Genomic DNA, 24,696 nt, shown 5'->3' on the forward strand with positions numbered 1-24,696 from the left:
AAACCACTGTTGATAGATCTAGGAGAAGAACGATGGCCGTCTACAACAGCGGCTATAGAACGACCAGAAAGGAAGCTAGCTATGAAGGCACAGATAGAAGGATAGAAAGAGTAGGAGGGCAGTTTGGAAATTAAAGATTTATGCCAGACTCGATCAAGAGCCTTTGAGATGTCAAATGCAATGGCAAAGCTTTCGCCAAAGTCCCGAAAGGAGGATGACCAGGAGTCTGAAAGGTAGGTGAGAAGATCGCCAGTGGAGCGTCCCTGACGGAACCCATACTGATGATCGGAAAGAAGGTTGTGATGGGAAAGATGCCTTAACATTTTTCTATTGAGAATTGACTCGAATACTTTTGAAATACAGGACGTTAAAGCAATTGGACGATAGTTCAAGTCTAACTGTTACAGATATTTTATGAATAGAGGACACCAGTATTCTGGTGTATGGATTATTTTTTTTTTCCCATTTGTTTTTCCTTCCTCCGTTCTGTTATTTATAAAAAAAAAAAAAAAAGTTGGAGGGGGTGGGAGTGGTCACCCTTCTTTGGGACTGGCTGAATGAGAGCAAACTTCCAGCAAGAAGGAAAGGTACAAGTTGACAGACAAAGGCGAAAGAGTTTGCCTAGGCAGGGTGTAAGCACAGAAGTACAGTTCTTGAGAACAACAGGAGGGAAACCATCAGGCCCATATGCCTTGTTAGTACTGAGGCCAGTGATGGCAGAAAATACATCAACTGAAGAAATTTTAATGTCAGCCATGAGGAAGTCAAAGGGGGGAAGTGATGGAGGAACAGCACCGGAATCGTCTAAGGTGGAATTGGAGGAGAAAGTCTGTGTGAAGAGATCTGCTTTATCAGTTGAAGAAATAGCTACAGAACAATCAGAGTAGAAAAGAAGAGGGAAGGATGATGAGGTAAAGTTGTTAGAAAGATTTTTGGGAAGGTGCCAGAAGGAGCGGGAAGAATTCGAGTTGGAGGGTTGAGAGCATTTAGTATGGATGAAATTATTTTTAGTAGAGCGAAGATCAGACTTAGCACGATTCCAGGCAAAAACGTAAAGATGATGTGATTCTGGGGTGGGTTGGCTCCGGTACCTTTTGTAGGCCCTCTCCTTGTTGCGGACAGCATTAGAACAAGCGTGATTAAACCAAGGCTTTCTTGCATTAGTCAAAGGATATGAGAAAGGAATGTATGCTTCCATGCCCGAGAGAATAACCTCCGTAATGCGCAAGGCACACTCAGATGGCTCACGGCCATGGTAGCAATAATCATTCCAGGGAAAATCAAAGAAGTACTGCCTGAGGGCCTCCCAGTCTGCGGCTCCAAAATGCCACAGACGACGTTTCCCTGGAGGGTCCACAGGCCGTACCGGAGTGATAGGACAGGTTAAGGTAATAAGGTTGTGATCGGTGGAGCCCAACGGAAAGAAAAGATTAACAGAGTAAGCAGAAGGATTAGTTGTTAGGAAGAGGTCAAATATGTTGGAGCTCTCTCCAAGGCGGTCAGGGATACGGGTAGGATGCTGTACAAGCTGCTCTAGGTCATTAAGGATAGAAAAGGTGTAGGCTTGTTCACCAGGTGGATCCGTGAAAGGAGAGGAGAGCCAAAGGTGGTGGCGAACATTGAAATCTCCAAGAATGGAGATTTCAGAGAAAGGAGAAATGGATAGACTGTGTTCCATCGTAGAAGTAAGATAGTCGAAGAATTTTTGATAGTCAGTAGAATTAGGGGATAAGTAAACAGCACAGATATATTTAGTCAGAGAATGACAGGAAAGCCAAAGCCAGAATGTGGAGAATTCAGAAGAATCAAGTTCAGGAACACGAGAGCAAGATAAGTCGTTGCATATATATACACAACAGCCACCTTTGGCTTTGAAATGAGTATAGAGAAAGTAGGAGGATACAGAAAAGGGGTTGCTGTCATTTGCCTTAGACAACTGAGTCTCAGTTACGAAAAGAAGGTGACGTTTAGAGGAGGAGAGGTGGTGTTCAGCAGAGCGAAATTTAGAGGAAAGGCCACGAATGCTGCAGAAATGAAGAAGAGAATCAGACGGTGATTCCAGGCAGCTCGAATCGTCACCGGGAGAGGGGCGGAAGGTGGGAGCATTTATGGCCCCCCCCCCCTGGGGACTCCGAGGCCATGTGATGAGCTGCCATGATTTTTTGTTTTTTTTTGGGAACAGGAAGTGTAGTGTGTACTGTGCATGTAGTTTCGTGTTGATAGTTAGAGAAACTTGTATTGGAGAGCATGGTGGCCTCTCTGTGTTACAGAGACACTGAAAATGTTCACCAAAGGGGACCTAGTCCCGAGGACTGATGAAACGGGAGCTCCAGCTCTCCCTGTCATCAGCTTTCCATCCACCTTGGGAGTATTGTCCTGCTCGACTGGTGCTAGAATCTACTCCTTCTAAGTTACCACTTAGAGGGAATTGGATTCTTACTCCATCATTAGGATTCATTTTTGGTGGTGGCTTAATGAAGTTACTGTACTGAGACTGCTGTTGAAAATGACAGGAGCCAAGACACATCCCTGCTTTACCCTCACATCCACGTTGAAGGCTGTGGATTTGGTCCCACCTATGGAAACAAGCACTCATGTTGTCATGCAGACTCTTCTGGATGGACATTTTTTTTTTTACTCAAAATTTTGATAGAGCATTCCATAAAATTTCCCTGTTGACTATCTATCTATCTATTGCCAAACGCCTTAATCCCATACAGGGTGGCCACAAACAAATCGCCTCCACGTCGCCCTGTCCCCCGCCATCTCACTGCCCTGATTATGTAAATGTGTTGGCCAAACATTTTTGAAATTACTCTTGCTCTCACCTGGCGATTATTATGACTGTTTTTTTTTTTTGTACATATTATATTGAAACAGTCTAATTCAGGATGTTTCTGACTCCTTCCAGGAAGAAGAAATTTTTATCAGTCGGTAAAAAATATATTTCTGTAAGTTATTTAGCAGATATGTATAATGTGCATTAGTATCAGATTACTTTCCTTGTTTGACAGCAGGGTACCACTGCATATCTATTAAACCATTCACTATGATGTAATAGTTTATTCTAGCAACCCACAACCTGTTTCATTAAACTGTGGAAATATTTCGTGGTGAAACGGTTAATGATGGTTACACCAAACCCTTCAACTTTGACGGCAACATCAGTGAATTCACTCTGAACATTAAAGTTTGCTCAGTATCTTCAGGATGTGAACTTGTAAACAAGTAGATAAAACAAGTCTTAACTCTGGAGAGGAAACGTGGGGTCAAAAACGTCCCAGGCAACTGGGCAAAATGTCATATTTCAAATTCATGCAGTCACGTGGACTGATACCTGGAAGGTCGAGCCACAGCAAATCAGTATGGGTCTTGCGTTGATGGTGAGTGGATGTGTTGTTCTCACCCCTCCTATATCCTTGGCGAAAGCGAGTCTGCTGGGCACGAAAACGACTCCACCTTACCTGGTAAGCACTATTTTTTTTTTCCACTACCTTGTCAATTTCTGCCTTATAGCACAGGGTAATAGAGTCTGGTTTATGATGCTCATAGGCAACTCAGCCAAATGTTTGTGCCGATGATACACCTTGACTCAATGATTTTTGTGGCATCTATTGCATTCCGATTCCCTTTTTCCTATGGTAGCAATGTTCTTAGATGATATGGGCACATGTATACAGATTTTAGTGCTGATCCCTGTATATTTAGTTACCCCTACGAATTTTTGGAAAGTGGGGGATGATTTGGGGGGTAAAAAAAAGTTACCCTATTTTATTTTCTTTCTAGCTCGGCTCCTATAGGCACTACTAGGCAAAGACTCCTACCACAAGCCACCCTTCCCCTCCAAACCACCGAAGAGGCAACCCACTCAGGAAACTTATTTCTTTCTTTTTTTTTTTTTTTACTAGTCAGTTTTTTCACGTCACATGTTGTTGTAAAAAAAAATAAAAAAAAATAAATTACTAAATATCATGCGATTTTCATAAACTTTTACCTAGTACTAAAAGGGATAGTTGCTTGAATTTTAGACATGTGTAAACAAAGTCTCGACCAAAACTTTATGAACACTTTATTTCTAAAGTTGCTGGACCATTCGGTACCAGGTTAACTTTCAAAACATGATTTTGAACGTTATCTATCCAGGGTTAAATAATTTATTAGTCCATCGGCAGGATCCCACTGATACCTGGTGCATTCCCAGGTAGCAGATAGGGAAAGGCCTTGTAGATATACGAGGCATTGTCTTAGACACGTGGACCATGGGAACCCCTATAGATATATACGACCCCACCTAATATACGAATAAGGTGGCACAAAAAATACATCTCACCAGAATCAATGCGGAAGGGAGGTGAGATTATATGCCACAATCCTCCCAACCAAACATGTATTCTATTGCAAATGATTTGATGGGCGTTCCTGTTGGATCATCATCTACTACGGGTGCAACCGCACTGCCTTACCTTTTTGTTTTATACTGTGGGTGGTATAATGCATGTGGAAAGAGAGGAGAAGGATGCTTTTTTTAGTCTGTTTTAGTATAACTGATCCACCTATGTGTGTTTAGGGACAACTCTCATGGTCAAGAAACTATAAGGCCAGAGATTAGCACAGTGGGTTGGGGAAGGAGGGGTAAGGGATGGTGAGGTTGTATGTCGTAGTTGTAAGTACAATAAACAAAGAATATGAATACTGTTCCTGCAAATAAAACAAACAATAAATGAAATAATGACAATTAAAACGAGTGAAGGGGAAAAACAACCTATCTTTTACATTTGTAGGTTTGTGGGTTATTGGTTGTAATGGGGACAGAGCAAGCGAGTGCAAAGGATGCTTATCACTCTCCTGTCTCTTCCCAGGTCAAAAGTTATAATTGATAAGCAGTCCCTGTCTAGGAAACACACTTTCTTTCTTTTCTTGACTTGCTTTCGTATTCATATTTACATTATCACTTGCGGGGAGTAAAAGACACACGTCCACTCATGACTGATGCACGAGATGTACTGACCACCCTTTTGGTTTAGAGGGTAGAGTAGGTCAGTATCAACATCTCCCAGACCTTCATTCCCTTCCCAAAATTGTTCACAGTTTTTGACAAATCAAGCTGCATCAACGCCACTGGCCATGCTATAGTAAAACGTCATTCACCACCGGTGGCCATTTAGGGGTTAATCCCCTCGTGTTGTTTTAGTGTACCTGCATGAGGATTTATCGCCCAAGTTTTTAGCTCCAGTGAATCCCTATATGGTATTTCACTTTAGCAATATCCCGTATGGTCTTTGTGTCTACTACATTCATACATGTTAAGTACTGTGCATAAGTTTCCCATTGTTTTGTCATGAGGCACAGGGGCATTAGTTACAGTATTTTTATGGTGAAGAGTTGAATTAATGATTCTGAAATACTTGAAGACTTTATGAGAACCAACTATTTCACCGTCACTGATACTGTTGTTCTTTTTGTTGTTGGTGGTGGTGATGGTGGTGGTGGTTTCTGTTTTGGTTGACGGTAGTGGTGGTGACTTTGTTACTGATATTGTTGTTGCCCTAGATTCAGCTGCATATGAACCCAATAGAATGAATTTTAAAGTTGTTCTTTTCTTGACTCCCCATTTCAGGGGACTGGGTGTTAAGGGACGTTTATAGAAAGACAGCAGAACTACATAAATATATCACTACCGCAGCATTAAGGCTTCCTACTCTAATACCTCTCTTGATAATGGGCTTGTTAATCCCCGCCGTGCTCATTGCCTCATATGAGATGATATGCACGTCACCCCTGTCTGCGCTGATCACCTCATGTGAGGCAATGGGTCTTCGTGCCATAATTTCAAGCATGAGGAAGCATCAGTGGTTTCCATGGGAACATTGAGTCTCTATGCCGTCAGAGCAATTGCCAATCCCTGCCACACCGCAGTTGCCAAATATCGCATATTTAGTAATGCAGTTCTCGTTTGTAGCCCAGCAATGGCAGACTCACGCCCAACTTATCACGGAACTTATCGCTACTCTCACACCCACCCAAGAGGCGTAAATTATAAATAGATGAGGGTGAAGACGAGTTCGAGCTCTGAAACACTTGATATCAAGACAAATAATAAACTTAATTTTTAAAAAAGTCCAAAATCAACGACTCGGGGAAGGTACCCAGACTGATAAGAATTAGCATGGCAGGGGTTAAAAGTCGACAACATATTTCTATCTTACTAAACTGACAATATTTCTATGCATAAAGGGTGAAGAAAATCACATATTTGTATTTTCTGCTATAAATAAAATGGTGAACAGTGCGTTAATACTTGTATAAGAATAGTGAGAATTTCTTTTAAAATTTTTGTGTTTTGAGCTGTTATTGACTGGAAGAAAATAATTCATGTGAATTACTTCGACTGTTTTTTTTTGTTTTTTTTCCTGAATCGGGCATTGCATTCACCTCATAAGAGAGTAAGGACTTATGGACCAGTTTTTTTTTTTTTTGTCTTTAATGCTGATAGTACGTTATTAATTCACAGTGTACACCTGGACGTCTTTCTACATTATTCATGTTTCCCCCAAATGATTACTAATAGTATGAATGTATCAATCATGATGCCCTAAGGCATGTACTAAACAATGTCACAGATCTGTTTTGTATCAATATAATGTAAACAGACCTCTGGGAATCATACGGAAAATTAATCAGTCTAATGTTAGTTTCGTAGGTCCTGGTGTAGAAGGGTGAGGCTCCGACACCAGCAGTCTCTCCATCACAAAGGCCACACTTCCCAGGGTGATGCCCACCAGGAGAAGCAGCAGAGGTCCTTCCATATGGACAATAGACAGACTCCTGAAATTAGTTTGGCTGTGTTCTGTTCCATTTTGACCTTGGTGTTTTATTTCTTCCCTCTGTTTAATTCGACTTTCACGTGCACTGGCTTCCAGTGTTTCCTTTTTCCACTGCTCATACAGACCAGCCTGAAAACAAAAAGTTGCAGCTGTGAATCATCCAAGAACCTAGAACAGACTTCGTGAAGTTCCAATGCAGTATTTTTACAATGTACATTGTATAGTAATGTCTTAACCAGTACTTATAACATTTATATTTACTCTTTTGTCTTCTAATGCAATGGACATACTGACTTTACGAATAGTCACCCAATATATGCATACATGCACAGTGTTCAATGACAATATAACATTTTAGAAATCGATTTAACACTTGTTCTACAGCTTTCACTTTACCAGATACCATGCATCAGTCTAGGCTGGTTGCTCCTGTCTCCCATTCAGACTAAAGTGGCTGTTTGGGCTATAGTTCTGGCAACAGTTAAGAATACTGTACCACCTTATCATACGCAATGTTACCATCACCACATTTTATCTGCCTTTTTGGTCTATTTTCAAATACTGTATCGTGGCCTAAAATAATGTTGCTGGTGGTTGCCCCTATGTAGCATACTTCTTAACAGTCAGACTGCACTGCTGGTAATTAATTCTTTATTTTATTATTAGGGAACATAATCATCTTCCCAAATTTATCCATCTTATACTCTTTAAGGAAAATGGTGTGGTGCATATGAATCATACAAATATGATATTAACATATAATTTTGCTAAATCAAAAATGATATTTTAGCACAATAAAATAAATACTTTTTAATGCTGCGGAATTATCTGTATTAGATACTGTATAATGCAACTGAAAGAATGTTTGCTACATTGTTTCAGGGTGAAATAAGCACTTTTTACAAATATGCACGCTGATATGTTATCAAGTCACATCCAGTAAAAATGTGTAAAACTTTGGTGTTTATTTGCTGGACCAAGTCTTCCATCGAATAGATTTTCTCATTTAAATCATATAGCATTTGTTCAATCATGAATTGTATATCATATTACCTGTATACAAGGAAATGCTAACTAAAATGCCGGCAGTGTCAGTTCAGGCCGCCAGCACATCCCCAGGAGGAGGAGGAGGAGGGTTAGACGGTGCGCAGAATGTGTCCAGGCAATACGGATGTAAGTGTACCCGGGCCATGCTCTCCTATTCCCTGGAGCTTTTCCGCCACCACCACCATAGTCAAAGTACACTACCTCCCGAGAGAGCTGACCATCAACAGGATCGGGGTGGAACTGACCTAACAGTTTCTAGCAGCACCCCAGCGACGGCCTGTAGCCTTGCAAAATTCGAGACGGCCTGTAGCCACTCAAAAGAACAGATGGCCTGTAGTCGCTTCGATTTAAGGGCCATGGCCTGTAGCCAGGCACCAGTGATGGCCTGTAGCTGCACCCAAAAATGGCCATGGCCTGTAGCTGGGCCGCTAATTAGGAGACGGCCTGTAGCCGCTTTGCCAAGTGCTGCTAACACCCCCTGCAGAAACCAGCGACGGCCTGTAGCCACACCGGGGAGAGATCGGTACGTCCCCTCTCCTTCTGCAGTTGCCTCAGAGGGCACGACACCGGCGACAGCCTGTAGCCGCACCAGCAGGCAGGAGACGGCCTGTAGCTTCTCCTCGTCTGCACGTCGCCCTCCTTGCCGGACTTCGGTGACGGCCAACAGCCGTGCTTCATCTGCATTCCCGTCAGGAAGTCGGACCCTGGCGACGGCCTGTAGCCATGCCGATAGCGAAGGGATGGCCTGTAGCCGCCTTCTGTCTGTTGCTCAAGGGAATCCAGCGACGGCCCGTAGCCGGGCCGGGGAGAGACACGAAAGTTCCTCGTCCCCTGTGACTCCATAATGTGAGGGCGATTTGAGCTCAGTCCTGCCTATCAGCAGATGCACAGATTGCCCTGCTGTTCACCCAGACTGAGGCAACCTTCAGGAGGAGGATTTCTGCCCAGAGGACTGGTGGAGAGGCCTCGTACTATCCCTGGGGTTATTCTCTTGCTGTCAGGAGGAGAAGGACGACCACCTGACGGACTCCAGCTGGGAACGCCACCGCAGCCCAGCACTGATGGCGGCGCCACCAGCAGGAGACCGCAGCCGATGAGCCTCCGAGGATACCCCCAAGACCCCCTGGCGGGCCCTTTTCCCTTCCCTGCCTCAGGCAATGCCCTTCCTTCACCTCATCATCCTTCCATCTTCTATTTTACTCTGATGGTTCTGTAGCTATTTCTTCTACTGATAAAGCAGATCTCTTCACACAGACTTTCTCCTCCAATTTCACCTTAGACGATTCCGGTGCTGTTCCTCCATCACTTCCCCCCTCTGACTTCCTCATGGCTGACATTAACCCGCCCCGTCCCGACGACGTATGGGTACGTTGCAACGTTTTGCATTTGCCAGTCCCGGCGACGTACCAGTACGTCGTGCAATTGCAATGTGCATAATTTCGACAATTTTCACATTTCGCGCTTGATTTGCGGTACATACCCTCGCCTGACCTTCCCCTACCTGCCACCAGGCGGGGACACTCGGCGACCCAGCGCGACCCGTGCTAGCCCGCCACTCGTCCACTCACCTGGTAGCCACGGTCCTGCTCAGACATGGCTAAGAAAGGTCTCTCAGAGAGCGAAATTCAAGTCGCCCTGGACACCTTTACCGGCGACAGTGATTCTCCACTGGATGACGAGGAGATGGACAAGGATTATGTGCAGCCAGAGGAGGAAGAAACCACCAGCAGTGACGAGGAAGTTCCGTCACCCAGGAAGTGGCAGTACGTGACTTACCGTGCTGCTAGAGAGGGGCAGGAGGCAAAGAAGGCACGTGGTATATCATATCCCTATCCCCAGCGTGCCTTGGAAGCAGAATTCGAGGTCGAGGACGAGGACGAGGACGGAGACGTGGGACGTGCTGCCACGTGGTATGGGCGGAAGGTGATTACCCATCGTGGCCCAGAGCGCACACCACGTCGTCTAAGCAGGTATGAGCCTTGCATTCTGTTTGGGGCGGTAGGAAGTGAAGTGGAGGGAGTGGGGAGTGAAATGGACATTCCTGGGATTAGGGAAAGTGAGAGTGAGGTGGGTGAGTCATTGCTATCCCTACGCAGTGTGAGGCGGCAGAGTGGATCACGTGGGCCAGTGCGGGTGCGTTCATTATCACGTGGGGTTGTGAGGGAGGGGGAAGGTGGGGAGGAACCACTCCAAAGCACGTCTTATGCTCCCCAATATCCCCTAACATGTGGTCGAGCAAGGTTGCGTGAGAGAGCACGTGGTGTGGTAATGGAGGGGAAAGGTGGGGAGGAACCATTCCCCAGCACGTCTTCTGCTCCCCAATATTCAACAATTTCATCCCCACAGCCCCCTAATGTTCCTCAAGGCCGTAAGGGTAAGGGAAAGGGAAAGGGTAAAGGCAGAGGGAAGAGGAGTGACAGTGGGGAAGCCCTCCGTACTCCTTCTCCCCAACCTCCCCAACCAGGATCTCCTCCCCACCCAGACGAAGGCGGTGATGGGGACGAGGGATTTGTGTCGTGGGATTGGGAGGATGGGAGTGATTTTTCTCCCCTCATTCACCCCTTCACTGAGCATAGGCGATCTGGCTGCATTGCACCAGGTATTCACTGTAATTCAAGCAGGTTGGATTTTTTCCACCTGTTTTTCAGTGAGGCCTTCGTAGATATGATCGTTTTTCAAACAAACCTGTTTGCAAGTGGCCAGCGGCTAGAAAGTGAAAGATTGTGAACAAGGAGTAGGCATTCTATGATTTATGATTACCCTGTCTCCATTCCAGAAATGTTCTTATTTTTTGCCCTTGTCCTTTTGATGGGTATAATAAGAAAAAATAGAATTCCTGCTTACTGGACTACGGACCCTGTTATATTTGGTCAAGTGATGAGCCGTAATCGGTTTCAACAAATTCTAAGTCGCCTCCATTTTTATGATGCTAATGACCCTGCAAATGCAAACAACACTGACAAAATTAGGCGAATTAGGCTGGTCTTTGATCACCTCAGGCAAACCTTTCGATCCTCATTCTATCCCTATAGAGATCTCGTCATAGATGAGAGTCTCGTGTTGTGGAGAGGCAATATTTCTTTCAGACAGTATATACCCAGCAAAAGGCACCGTTTTGGGTTCAAGATCTTTGTTATGTGTGACTGTAGGAGTGGATACGTGCAAGACATAGTCTTGTACACCGGTGCACAGACAGACATAATAGAAGATCGAAGTATAGGACTTTCGGGAGCAGTGGTAAAGATGATGATACAAGACTACCTTCATCGTGGTCACGTTCTCTACCTCGACAACTGGTACACTAGCCCTCTTCTCGCTCGTTATCTTCACAGACATGAAACGGGAGTCTGTGGAACCGTAAAGGTGAACCGGCGTCACATGGTCAAGGTAGGGCGGAAACTTGCAAGGAGTGAGGTTGTCTTCTTCAAACCAAACAACATCCTTGGAAGAATGTGGAACCACAACAGAGAAGTAAGCCTCTTGTCCATGGTTCACCGCCCCTTGATGCACCGTACTGATTCTGTTGATTACCATAGCGAGAGCAGGCGTCGTGTTTGGAAACCTGAATGTGTCATGGACTATAATATAATCATGCGCCTCTTGGACCAGTCAGACTCCATGATATCGACGGTAGAGTGTGCCAGGACCACGATGAAGTGGTATAAAAAACTGTTCTTTCACTTGCTAGATATCACTGCTCTGAATTGCCACCACCTTCGCGCCATGACCACAGGAGTTCAGGAAACCTTTGAAGGGTTTGTGAGGGAGCTCACACGAGAAATCTTTGCTAAGTATGCTGTTGAAAGGCCCCAACAGCGCCCCCGCACTGCCCATATTACCCACACTCCCCAGAGAATATCCGCCCGCCATTTCCCCACTCCTATCCCTCCCCAGCCCAACAGACCTAGGCCCCAGCGCAGGTGTCACGTGTGCAGTCATTCCCAGGTGAGACTCACGACACAGAGGAAGGACACCCGCTATGAGTGCGTGCAGTGTGACGTGGGTCTGTGTATTCACCCATGTTTTAGTGAATATCACACGTTGATGCAATTTTAGCATGGTGTGAATGCGAAAGGACGCTGAAAATATGAGGTAAATGCGACAGACAGACGCTCTGTGAAAATATCAGTCATGTGGATGGCCAAATATTAGTATAAAGTGCCTACGGGTAGAACATAAGTGAAAACATTGGGTGTAAGTATATAAATCTGCCCTAAGTTGAAACTTACATAGAGAGGGTTGTTTGGTTCGATATTCTGTCGCTCAGTGCAATAAATACGGCCCCTTATTATATATTTCTTATTATGTGACATTATTACGGGTATAATATAAGTTCAAATTATTGTATATGATGATGTATATTCTAAGTCAAATATTCATAGCGTGTCTATAAAGATAAGATTTCCTGGCGCTTAGTCGAATGAATAAGGCACGTATTAGTCAAAATAAAAGTCAGCAAGTGATAAAGTGAATAATTAGTATATAAGTGTGTGAGTGAATTAGTATATAAGTGTGTGAGTATTATGTATGACGAAACATTCCTTGCGAGGGTATTTTCAGGCGATATTCTCACGCTCACTTGAATAAATAATGGCAGTAAGTATGTACAGTGCATTCTAGGGGTGTAAACGTGTGTAATGCAAGTGGGGAAAATATAACTGGAGTGAATAAATAAAGTAGATGATGAAACACTAGTGTCTGAGGTCGTGGTTGCTACGTGAATAGGCGCTAGCATATCGCTAAATGCCCTCGTAATGAATGATAATAATTGAAAACCTTCACAGTGGTGGAGGAAAGGTTCTATGTAAATGGGAAAATAATTGGAAAGTGATAAAACAATTTGGTATGTTGAAATACGAGTCATAGCGAGTGCGCTTACTAAGCTGATGTGCGCTAAACTTATGCTGCATGTCATCATAATGAATGAAAACATCTGAAAACACTTACAAACAGTTGTAATTGGTAAATTGTCATTGAAACAGAAGTATACAAGTAGAAAAAATGATAGGTTGACTCATACCAGAAACTTAGCATATAGCATGATACGACTCGGACCTAACTCGCTATGCTCACGCGATGGTACAATGCTTATTTTTCCTATATATGTGTCTGAAATCCATTATATTGTTACTGTTATTGTTTATTAGTTCAAATTCAATAAATGTAGAGGTGTTGTGTGTTGTTTGTCCCATTATTCCTTACCATAGAAAACGTAAACGCATATCCAGCCCATTACAGAATACGATACCTGCGGGGGGAAACCGCACCTGTAGAGACCACTTATAGACCGCAGAGACCACTTTTTTCAGGATTTTCCATCGTTTCTCGACCTAAGCGGAAGTTTTAGAAGAAAAAATTTTTTTCCAAAAAGGCTCGGGACTGGGGGATGTCATAGGTGCGGAAAGGCTCGGGACGTGACGGGTTAAAATTGCTTCAGCTGATGTATTTTCTGCCATCACTGGCCTCAGTACTAACAAGGCATATGGGCCTGATGGGGTCCCTTCTGTTCTTCTCAAGAACTGTGCTTCTGTGCTTACACCCTGCCTAGGCAAACTCTTTCGACTTTGTCTGTCAACTTGTACCTTTCTTTCTTGCTGGAAGTTTGCTCTCATTCAGCCAGTCCCAAAGAAGGGTGACCACTCCCAACCCTCCAACTATCGTCCAATTGCTTTAACGTCCTGTATTTCAAAGGTTTTCGAGTCAATTCTCAATAGAAAAATTTTAAGGCATCTTTCCTATCACAACCTTCTTTCTGATCATCAGTACGGGTTCTGTCAGGGACGCTCCACTGGCAATCTTGTCACCTACGTTTCAGACTCTTGGTCATCCTCCTTTCGGGACTTTGGCGAAAGCTTTGCCATTGCACTTGACATCTCAAAGGCTTTCGATCGAGTCTGGCATAAATCTTTAATTTCCAAACTGCCCTCCTACGGTTTCTATCCTTCTGTCTGTGCCTTCATCGCTAGCTTCCTTTCTGGTCGTTCTATAGCCGCTGTTGTAGACGGCCATCGTTCTTCTAGATCTATTAACAGTGGTGTTCCTCAGGGCTCTGTCATATCACCAACTCTCTTCCTTTTATTCATCAATGATCTTCTAAGCTGTACATCTAACCCTATCCACTCATACACTGATGACTCCACCTTTCCATTTGGTTCCCGCAACGCCCATGTCAACAGTTACTTCAACAAACAAGGGATGAGCCAATGGCACACCTGATGTCTGACTTGGCTTATATCTCTGACTGGGGTAAAAATAATATGGTTGTTATTAATGCATCTAAGACTCAGTTCTTACACCTATCAACCCGACAAAATATTCCACAGGTATACCCACTAATGTTTAATAATATTCAGCTTAATCCTGCATCATCCTTGAACATGCTTGGGGTTTCATTTACTCGGGATTTATCTTGGAAAGATCATATTACATCTCTTGTAAAATCTGCTTCCAAGAGACTGGGTGGGCTAAGCCGACTCTGCTTTTTCTTTACCCCTGCACAATTGTTGACTCTATATAGGGGTCTTATCCGCCCCTTTGGAGTACAACTCTCATGTGTGGGGAGGCTCCCCACATACAGCTCTTCTCAATAAGGTGGAGTCAAAGGCTTTTCGTCTCATTAACTCTTCTCCTCTTACTTACTCCCTTCAACCTTTGTCTCTTTGCCGCACTGTTGCATCTTTATCTCTTTTCTATCGCTACTTTAATGGTCACTGCTCCTCTGAACACTCTGCTTGCATTCCTCCACCTCTACGACGGGCACGTAGCACCTGTCTGGCAGCAAACTCTCATCCTTTTTCTGTCCAACTCTCTAATGCAAGAGTTAACCCATCACGTCCCGAGGTTTTCCGCACCTCCGACATCCCCCAGTCCCGAAGTATTTTCAAAAAAAATTTTTTTGGTTAAAACCTTCGCTTTTGGTGAGAAATATCGAAAATTCATAGAGAAATCGCTCACCTGAGGTTTAAAATACCCAATCCAGGTAGGAGTTCCTCCTTACCTGACTAGGTTTTCTAACATGCTGGCACCAAAGAAAACGAGTTCTATGGGAGGGTAACTATTTTATCCACTCATAAATGGTATTTATTTATTTACTTGGTACAAATGTATATGTAGTATGAGAGTATATTGGTTTTCAAGCAGTAATAAAGGCATTATAAGCATTGTTTCACTCAGTAACTAATCACCATACCTGACCTTTTTTTGCCACATTACCTGATCATTATTTCTAGCTGTTTCTTCTTCTAATGCTATGTAAACATTGTCCTCCACATTGTCATCGATTGGGGAATCACTCTGGCCCTGAATATCTTTACTAGCCAGGTCACTGGTAACAGGTGAATTGCCGAGACAATGGCGTGAGGGGGGGAGGGGGGAGGTTATGCGGTGTAAGGCATTGTCCCTGCTTGGCATCTTGTAGAGGAATAGAGGAAGGTGTCCCGTGTATACATACGAAAAATCATGCGCAAAAATTGAAAATTGTGCAAATTAGGGACCTTGCAATTGCACAACGTACCGGTACGTCGCTGGGACTGGCAAATGCAAATCGTTGCAACGTACCCATACGTCGACGGGACTGGGCTGGTTAACCATTACTCCCAGTCTTTCCTTTATGCAACAGGTCAACTCTGGAACTGTCTCCCTCTGTCGGTATTTCCTGCTGCCTATGATCTCCAATATTTCAAATGCAGTGTGTCCAGGCATCTCAAAATGATCGGATCTTGAATTTGGCTCTCTATTGAATTTTGTTTTTCTCTTGGAGGTAACTGTTACTTCGGGCTCATGGCCTTTGGTTCCTTCTTCCTGGCATAAAAAAAAAAAAAAGATGCCTGACTGAGTGCCTCCAGCACCTCTATGGCCACAGTCCAAAGGGCTAAACTCCAGTTCCCAGCAACGACAGCGAGGGGCCCTTTGCTACACACAGTCCAAGCCCCAACCGAGAGATGACACCCCTGAGAGTGGTCCTGTGGCTGCGGGATGAAGGGACTCCTGCAGGGAATCTGCCGACCCCAGGAAGAGAGTTGTGAGTCCTTGGACTTCCCCCTTCCCTACTACCCTACCAGTAACAGTGCATACAGAGAAAGTGATGTGACAGAAATGACAAGATATAGCAGTGAAAAGTGAACGAGGCACAATAGTGAATAAAGTGACATATGAGTTTACAGTGAGGCCAGAAAAGAACCCATAAAACGTGAGTGTCGAGACAAGTGTCAATACCAAAAGCAGAGCATCTAGAGACAGAGTGATAAACGAGGCACAATAGTGAACATAGTGACTTATGAGTTTACCGTAAGGCAAAAAAGAACCCATAATATGTGAATGCCAAGACGAGTGTCAATTACCACCAAACAGTGCATCTAGAGACAGAGTGACAGAAGTGAACAACTCTATCCCCTTGCTACTTTGTAAAGCCCATAGCCCCCCCCCCCTTTTGTGATCGGCTTGAGTCTAGTGCCAGAAACAAAGACCAGTGTAAGCCTCACGATATTTCCTCACACAGAGCAGCCCTTTTGTGTCTAGCCATCCTAAATCAGATGTAGACTCCTGTGCATCTAGTATCCTGCATGATACTCTGCCCATTCATTTCAGCCCATGTATTGATTTTGTTTAGTATACTGTGTAGGACTGTCTGCCTGTTCCATAGCATCGAGTTTGCCAATATACATGTAAGGTTGTTGCCCTATGTTTTTTTGCCCTGACCCTCTCTTATTTGTCTAAGCTTCAGTCTAGAAAGGGAACCCTGCTGCACTCTAGGCTTTCTAGGGACGGGAAGCCGACCCTTAAACACCTAGCATAACACTAACTATCCACGAAATTCTTAATCTTTTAAGTTAAAGAATTATTTTCATGTTTTGGACTTTTGGTAATGATTATTCTTTGGTGCATAGACCTATGTAAGATTAATGTGCTTTAGAGCCGTCTATATATTCCTATGGATCTCCACTGTTACTGGGGGGATAGAGGTGTAAATTTCACTGCATAACACATCTGGGCTACATTTATGGTATATGCCACGGTTTTCAAGGGTCATCAGTTACGGATTGAGAAAACTATTTACAAACCTGCTCCTACGGGCACATGACAGCCACTAGTAAAGATGCGTTATCAGTTCTTTCAAATGCATCATTTATTAGTTTATGCTAATAAAATGCCTATATGAAGCAAGATTTCAGAGTATCGGTTTGCTCTTAACCACTAAATGGCCGCTGGTGTTGAACGATGCTTTACTGGAGCATTGCCGGTGGCGTTGATGCAGCATGACCTGTAAAAAACTGCAAAGAATTCTGGGAAGTGAACGAACGTCTGAGAGATGTTCAGACCTACTATACCCTCTTAAGTATTCGTGTGCTCAGTACATCTTGTGAATCACTCACGAGTGGATGTCCATCTTTTGCTCCTCTTGAGTGTTGGTGTAAGAAAAAGAAAGTAAGTATGTCAAGAAAAGGAAGAAACTTTGTTTCCCAGACAGTTACTGATTACCAAAGTTTGCTTTTCATCTGGGAAGGGAAGGGAGAGACATAAGCATCACTGGCATTCGCTCTCTCTGGCCACTCTGCAATTCACATCCCAGAACCCCGCAAGCATAAAAGATTTGTTTTTTCCTTTCCTAATTTATTTCTCATTATTTCTCCTATCATACTTTATGTTTTGTATTTGCAGGAAAAATAATCATAATCCTTGTTTACTGCACTTACAACTACAAACTCATCATCCCTCCCATTTCCTTCCCCTGCCCACCTGCTTATCATTGGCTTTATCGGTTTTTGACCGAGAGGGTTGTCCCAACACAGCTACATCCATTATCTGTCTCCTCTCTTTCCTTCTCCTCTCTTTCCATACGTATTACACCACCCAGAGTAAAAAAAGAAAAATCCATACAGGAATAAGCATTATAAATATAAAAATGAGGGAAAACATTCATAATTATATTTTTTTTTATTAGTACTGTTATGAAGGGAGATTTGCCAGCTGGGTGCTCGAGAAGCTTCCCGGCGTTTCTTGTACTGTAGCTAGCTCCGGTTCTGGTACGAGAGAGTTGCCAGTTTGCCTGCTGTTTGTGAACGTAGTTATTTCGTAAGTTATGCAGTAATTTTTGTGCTCTTTTTCTTTAAAATGTTTTAAGTGATTGCCTGTTAAATTATGTAATTTGAGTTCGTACAGTAAATGATGTAGGGTGTTATATAACATAGGAAAACTCTAGCATTTTTCAATGTCTCCTAGTTGGTAACTGTTGTTAGGGGCAAGTACAAGACCAGCACATCCGAGAATGTTTGAGAAGTAGGACTTTCTAGAACAATGCAAGTTTATATATGAAAGGCGTGGCTTGCAAATCAGTGCCCCTGGAGACGATGTGAGATATGAACAACATAGTGCCCCCAGAAACACAGTGAGAGAGAGAGGAAGAACAACGTAGTGCCCCCAGAAACACAGTGGAAAAGAAACAGTGTAGTGCCCCCAGAAACACACCGACACCCCTACCCGGACCCCACAGAGTAGCCACACCCACACTAGGGGATCCAATACGACAACGGCATAAGCCAGCCCAGGCCGTACGCCCTTATCACACTCAGCCATTGCACCGCCACCATAACAGATGGGGGACACTACCTTCGGAAAGCAGGACTGCCGAATCAGACTGGGGTGGAACTGATATTTCAGTTTCCGTCAGCGCCCCTCTGGAGACGGCCGATTGCCACTCCCGCCTTCGTCAGTCAGCCAAGAGTCGCACTGAAGGTGTTTCTGCCGAGACGGCCTATTGCCACTCATCTCTTCTGCCCCCGGAGATGGCTGATTGCCGCTCCACCCTCCTGCCAAAGGAGACGGCTGATTGCCGCTCCACCCTCCTGCCGAAGGAGACGGCTGATTGCCGCTCTGGAAGCGCCGCCCCTGAGATGGCCTATTGCTGCTCACCCCTCCTGCCGAAGGAGACGGCCGATTGCCACTCTGGAAGTGCCGCCTCTGAGATGGCCTATTGCCGCTCACCCCTCCTGCCGAAGGAGATGGCCGATTGCCACTCCGGAGGTACTGCCCCCGAGACGGCCGATTGCCACTCCTTCCTCCTGCCAAAGGAGACGGCCGATTGCCACTCTGGAAGCACTGCCCCCGAGACGGCCTATTGCCACTCACTCCTCCTGCCGAAGAAGACGGCTGATTGCCGCTCTGGAAGCACTGCCCCCGAGACAGTCTATTGCCGCTCACTCCTCCTGCCGAAGAAGACGGCCGATTGCCACTCTAAAGGTGCTGGTTAAGTCAGTATCCTGCAAGATACTAATATCATAAGTAAGGTTTTATTTCTGTGTCACTATTCGTGTTGTAATATCTGTATTTTGTCCTGTGTCTGACTGTGGGACTATACATGTAAAAGGTTTTTGCCTAGAGTTTCTGTGTCCTGCCTCTCTTTCATTGCACTAAGCTCCAGTCACGAAAGAGGACCCCGCTACACGTTGGGTGTTTTAGGACCGAGGAGTCGGGCCTTTTTCACCTAGCATTACACTGGTGGCCAGAGGTGGTTCTTGACCCAGGCGTAGAAGAGAGGTAGTGAGAAATATTTGGCAACATGGCAACTAAACCGCACATACAATTACCCAGGTTTGACCCTGACCAGTACGATATACACAAATATCTGACGATAATTAAACCCTTACTGGATATTGGCTTTGAAAATGACCACCAGAAAACTGCAGTCACACTCCCACTATTGGGCAAAGCGGCGGTGAACATAGCACCGAAAATCGTCTCGGAGCTCACCTGGCAGAACTTTACAAAGTTCGCTATCCAGCCATCACCCCATCATTAGGGAGAGTGGTGGCTCTATCCAAATTGGATAGTTTTTCATTTGACGGGGATTTAAACAATACCCTGATACAGGCAAGACGCCTGGTTACCGCTGCCTACCTGGAGGCAGATGAAGTAATCCGGGACCAACAACTTGTTTAACACTCTACTCAGGGTGCTCCCGAATGTCATTAGACAACACTTTACCATCCACGACCCAACAGGAGACATGGATAGGGACATCCAGCTAATACGGCGCCTCCTGACCGCCTGCCCTACTCCTTAGCCGATCAGTGTGGTGAAGAGATTTCCCACCCAACCCCCGGCCCCTCCAACCATGCCACGACCGCCCATGCCTCACACCAGCCCTACCCCGGCACCTAGCCCACCCAGGGCACACCCCTCTCACCGGTGACCCTCCCCACGGGAAAATCCAAACCTGATTTTGGTCAACCCGTGGGAGTTCACGGCCTGCAGTTCTCGCTGTCCCCTACATGATACACGGGACCAACTCAAAGCTGCCCGCCGCAGATCCATAGCCCAGGGTTCACATAAGGTGTCCTTTTTGAAGGGCGAGGCTCCAGAGGACGAGCTGGCACCCGTGGACGAGCCCTATGCGGGAGAACAGGAGCAGGAACAGGAGAGTGAAAGCCCCAGACAGCTGGGTTTTTAGGCCTGCCCCCACACCAACCCACAGTGGCAGGGGCCACTACCCCTAAGTATCGCCCCCCAGTGTATCACAAGATGAAATTAAACGGCGTGAAGTCCAGACCGCTAGTCGACACGGGAGCAGCCAGGCCTTGTTTATACAGCCACTATTTCTCCCATCACAAGTCGACCTTTGGCCCGCTCCGCCCTACCACCACTCACCTTTTGGACGCAGGGGATGGCCCCCTGCCCATCCGTGGGGAGACTCAGGCCTTACGGGTCGACACCCACCAGCTGGTGTCCAACCAGCATCAGTTTATTGTTTTTGACTCCTCCTGCCGGAGTTACGATGGGTATTTAGGACTAGACTTGCTCCAAAAACTCGGAGCTACCATTGACTGCCGCTACCGACAGCTCCAGTTCTGCCCCCACCCCGCCCTACCCAGGCCGTTTGCACCTGCATGACGCGGCCCCGGCCAGAGGATTCGTCCCCTCCCTCCCTCCCTCCTGCCCCCCCCTCCCCCTTCCCTCTCCCTGCCCCTCTCCCCTTCTTTCCCAGTGCTTCCCCCCACCGCCCCGGCCCCTTTCTTCCCCTCTACCGTCTCCACCGCTGTTACTATTCCTTCTCACCATGAGGACTGGGTGCCCCTGAACCAGCCCTCTGGCCCCTCTGTACTATTTTCCCCCCCCCCTCTCCACCTGTCTTTTATCTCCCACCTTTCTCCCCCCCCCACCACACTGCTGTCCGCATAGCCAACCTCACCCCTTCCCCCCTTACCCTCCCCAAAGGGCTCATTATCGGAGAGATTGAGGAAGCTGAACCCTGCGTCCCAACCTCCTCCCACTCCCCCGTCCCCCTACCCCGTATTCCTGACAATCTCTCTGCCCACCAGTCAGATACCTTATGTCGCCTTCTCCTGGATTTCCGGGACCTGTTTGCGACCGGACCAGCAGATATAGGGCATACTACATACCTGTCTCACGAGATCTATATGACAAGCCCACCGATTAGACAGCCTTTCCGACGCAAGAACCCGACAAAGGGAAGAAGAGGACCGCCAAGTGCGCGACTCCCTAGATTCCCTTCATGGGGCATCGTGGTTCTCGACTCTCGACCTCCAGTCTGGGTACTGGCAGGTCCCAGTACACCCAGAACACCGAGGCAAAACCGCTTTCTCCACGAGCAACGGGAGGCACTTCGAATTCAATGTCCTGCCGTTTGGCCTTTGCAATGCCCCTGCCACCTTTTCTCGGCTAATGGAATCTGTCCTGGGTGGCCTCACTTGGGAGATGTCTGGCCTACCTGGATGACGTCATCATTTTCAGCCAGACCTTGGCCGACCATTTGCAGCGCCTCCATCGGGTCTTTACTAGGATCTGCCAGGCAGTCCTCAAACTCCACCCCTCCAAGTGTGTCCTGGCCGCCAGAACTGTCTCTTTCCTGGGACACGTTATCTCCCAGGCAGGAATCTCCCCCGTCCCTGACAAGCTCCGTGCCATAGCGGACATACCGCCACCACAAGACGTCCACAGGGTCCGCACCTTCCTAGGACTCACGTCCTACTATCATCGTTTCGTGAAGGGTTTCGCCCAAATTGCGAAACCTCTGCATGATCTGACCAGGAAGGGAGAACCATTCGTATGGACTGAAGCAAGACAAGAGGCTTTCCGACAACTGAAAGACAAACTCATCTCTGCTCCCGTCGTGGCTTTTCCTGATTATACCCACCTCTTCCGCCTCAACACCGACGTTTCTCTCACCGCAATAGGCGCCGTGCTCGCCCAGGTACAAGCCGGCCGAGAACACATTATTGCTTGCGCCAGCCGCACTTTAAATCCAGCTGAGAGAAATTATGCCGCAACCAAACGAGAATGCCTCAGCATAATGTGGGCCCTCCAACATTTTAGGGCCTACCTTTCCGAAACCCAAGTCACAATCATCACTGACCATCAGTCTCTCCAGTGGTTATGTCAATCGGACTCGTCAGGTGGCGCGAAATCCTAGAATTTCAGTATGAAATCTCCTACAGGCCTGAGAAACTGCATACCAACGCAGATGCCCTCTCCCGCCTTCCCATTCACGCGGTACAGCCAGATTCGGACCTCTTGCACCTATGGCACCGAAAGGAACGGCCACCCTGGATTCCCGCCCACTTGTTCACCAAACTATGCCGACAGGGCAATCATCTTCTAACTCCATCCGGACATATTACTAGGCGTTAAACCCCTCCACCCTCGCCAAGGAGATAGTTCAAACTTGCCGCGCATGTGTGCTAGGGAAGGATGTCACCCGGACCGCCGGACCCTCGGGCCACATCACCGCCCATAAACCTTGGCATCTCCTGGCAATAGATGTAGTGGGCCCACTCCCTGCCAAATCTGGGTATAAATATGTGATCACGTTTGTCGACACATTCGAAATTTATTGTAGCCTGCCCGGCGAGAGAACATCATCCCATCACTATCCCCGATGCCCTTCTCCGACACGTATTCCCTTATTTTGGCATCCCCCAAGCCATCCATTCTGACAATGCCCCAGAGTTCTCTGGTATAATTTGGGGGAACTTGCCAAGTTATTTGGATATAAGATCTCCCATTCCTCACCTTATTGGCCACAGGGAAACGCCGTATCTGAACGTAGTCAACGTACACTGATGAACCAACTACGTACACGCATCAAAGCTACGAAAGATGACGACTGGCTGGCCCATGTAAAGATCATTCAGTGGGGCATGAATTCCTTTCCCCGAGAGGACAGGGTTTCCCCACATGAAAGAATATTTGGTGAATCGCCTCTCCTGCTACCACTATGCCAGCATCTACAACCACCTGCCGCCGCCCCCACCATGGACCCCTTGCACCTTCTGAAAAGTCGGCTGCACCACTTACAGAAAACACTGGACCTTGGCCCCGACACTGCTTCCAACCCCTTCAGCCCAGGCGATACTGTCGTCATTGCCCAACTTCCCATCCCCTCACGAACTCGCCCCGCGCTTTACAGGACCCTACAAGATCACCCACATTCCAAACCCCTACCAGGTTGTCGTGGATTACCATGGCACCCCAGGCACCCTCTGAAACCGCCACGTGCACCCTTTCCACACACCCACCTCTGCCACCCCGACCCCACATCCCCCACCTGCCCCTGCTCCCGCAACACCTGTCATTTCTACATACGAGTGCTATGTCTCCTCCTCGCCATCCCCCTCCACCCCTCCTACCACCTCAGCCTCCCCCGCCGCCACCACTCCCCACACCTCACCTGACATCTCACCCGCCACACCAACCTCACCACGCTCACCCTCACCCCTTCTCTCCGCCGCCTCACCTTTTCCATCAGCACCCACGTGCCCCGCCCACACCACAGTACACCCCCCTACCACCTCCCCTTCCCTCCACACCTGCGCACACCCACTCTAACAACCTCACCTTCACCGCGGCCCTAACACGTGCAACAACACGTGCTAACCAACCCCGCCAACCTCGCCCGCCCACTTCCCCACCCACCCCCACCCTCAGAACCACCACCACCCGCTCCGGCCGACTCTCACGTCCGCCCGCCTGATATGCCCACACCCCTACACCTCCTGCCTCCCCTCCACTTCACACCATCATGATATATCAAGCCCAAATCCCCTCCACCTACACTCCCCAGAGACTCAACGCCGCAGTACCATGGCACAAAACCAGGCCCGGGCCCTCAGTAGCCAGCATACAGCCCCCTACCACACTAGCAACAACACTGACCAAAATGAAGATCTGATGAGCCATATAGGCGCTGACCACAAGCAAGAATCGGCGGCTTAGAGGACCATACCACCTGCTGACCCTCCTCCGATCAACCATCACCGACTCCACGCTCTTCCTCACCTGCGACGCTGAACAAGAGGAAAATTCTCACACCACCACTTGGCAATCCCTACTACAGCATCTCCAGCCTGCATACGCCACCCACGACACTCATGTATACCACCTCCAGCCACGGGGACGTGACTTTTTCCAAGGGGAGAGTGGTGAAATGCATGGCTTGCAAATCAGTGCCCCTGGAGACGATGTGAGATATGAACAACATAGTGCCCCCAGAAACACAGTGAGAGAGAGACAGGAAGAACAACGTAGTGCCCCCAGAAACACAGTGGAAAAGAAACAGTGTAGTGCCCCCAGAAACACACTGACACCTCTACCCGGACCCCACGGAGTAGCCACACCCACACTAGGGGATCCAATATGACAACGGCATAAGCCAGCCCGGGCCGTGCGCCCTTATCACAATCAGCCGTCGCACCGCCATCATAGCAGACAGGGGACACTACCTTCGGAAAGCAGGACTGCCGAATCAGACTGGGGTGGAACTGATATTTCAGTTTCCGTCAGCGCCCCTCTGGAGACGGCCGATTGCCGCTCC

This window comes from Coenobita brevimanus, chromosome 40 (assembly GCF_032717465.1).
Source record: "Coenobita brevimanus isolate Jiangsu-jjx chromosome 40, ASM3271746v2, whole genome shotgun sequence".
Taxonomy (NCBI): domain Eukaryota; kingdom Metazoa; phylum Arthropoda; class Malacostraca; order Decapoda; family Coenobitidae; genus Coenobita; species Coenobita brevimanus.